Here is a 1649-nt window from a genome sequence, read left to right as displayed (position 1 = left end):
TTGAATAAATAAGTACTTGAAAAAGCCATCCCCTTTGGACCTAGCTAAAAATGCTTCAATGTATGATTAAACTAAAATGAAAAAGATTTAAAATAGTCATTGACAAAAAAATTACAAACTGAACAATATAATTATTTTCCATTATACACAGAATTTTAGGGAAATAAGATCAGTAGCATTGTTAGGAACAATAAGGTTTCCTTGTTACAAACAGGCACCCAAGGATATAATCCTGTATAAATATTGCATCATTAACTACCTAAATTTAGAGGACATTACATGCTTCAGCAGCACATGTACCCAAATTACACCAATACAGAGATTAACATGGCAATTGCAAAGGATGATATGAAAATCTGTGAATTATTCCAGATTTTTCATTCTTCAGACGCAAGAAATGAAAAACAATTATTAAAAAGTTGATTACAAAATTACAAGTGTAACAATATATGTAATTCATATAAATAAAAGTTTGACATCAGTGTATTAAATCTTCACCTTAGAAAGGCCTTTATATAGCATAATCATTATAAAACTTTAAAATTAGACAACATTGTCATTTTATTCCAAAGAAATATACTATAAGGACCTAGTAAAAAAGGAATCTTAAACTGTTTTGGTATGGAATGCAATCTGAAAGGACACATTTATTAATGAACCTATATATTATAAAACAATGTAGAATTCAAAGTCTTATATCTAGGAAAGAATAAAATAGATTATGAGCATTATACAAACAGAATACAGAATATTTTAAAGTATAATTTTTCACATAAGCACCAGAAATATCTTTAGTTTCTTTAGTACTCATTTCAACAGATAAATTAAAATTATTTCTGAATAAAAAAAGCAAAAACTCGAGGGGGTACAAGACGGTGACGGGGAAGTAGGGGAATGCCACAGCTCTCCCCAACCAAAAAGAGAGTTTGAGTTCCAACGTTTAATCTCCCCAAGAGACCGACAACAACAACAAAAATCAACATCCAGAGAAAAACAGAAATTGAAAAGAAGAATTTCATAACAGAGAAACTTGAAGACGCCTCCCCCAATGTCTATTGGCCACAAAGCAGCGTGCCAAGCCATGGCCAGCCCAGCCTGGTGGGAGCTGCCGGTGGCCCAGAGACACAGGGAGTTGTCTGCAGATCACCCGCACCAAAGACCCCTGAGGTAACAGTGTCAGACTGGCTGATCTTGACGAATGAAGAATCCTCTGAGCAGGGAACTTACACAAAGATCCCACCCCTTCCCCTCACTCTCCATTGGAGCAGAGAGGCTCCATCCCACCAAAGCCACTCAGCCCCATGGCAGGAACCTCAGAGATACATGAGATGCCCACAGAACACCAGAGCAGAACTGAAAGGAACTGATGCTGATCCAGAGAGCGCAAACAGAGACAAACCCTAGCAATCAGTACCTGCACAGAGGCCCTCCCCACCCCTCGGGTGGAGGCCGGAGGCCCATCCCGTGGAGCGGACCCAAACAGTGTCAATGGAGGCACTGACAGAAAAGAAACACACAGAGCCACCACCTCTCAGCCTATCCCACAACCACCTCAATTGAACTGTGACTGCAATGGCAACCAACAACCTACATCACACAGAAACAACTAGCTCCAGGGTGAGTACCCTGAAGGGGACAGTGTATTCCTC

At 39.1% G+C, this 1649-nt stretch overlaps 1 pseudogene; it reads left to right on the top strand.

Moving 5' to 3' along the window:
- Positions 1 to 279: 279 nt before the first annotated feature.
- LOC138815671 (U6 spliceosomal RNA) lies at positions 280 to 378 on the top strand (annotated as a pseudogene).
- The last annotated feature ends 1271 nt before the right edge of the window (positions 379 to 1649 follow it).

The sequence above is a fragment of the Dipodomys merriami genome, unplaced genomic scaffold (genome assembly GCF_024711535.1).
Source record: "Dipodomys merriami isolate MVZ:Mamm:240054 unplaced genomic scaffold, mDipMer1.0.p SCAF_656, whole genome shotgun sequence".
Taxonomy (NCBI): domain Eukaryota; kingdom Metazoa; phylum Chordata; class Mammalia; order Rodentia; family Heteromyidae; genus Dipodomys; species Dipodomys merriami.
Note: the sequence above shows the minus strand (reverse complement) of the source record. Positions and strands in the feature narration are given on the sequence as shown.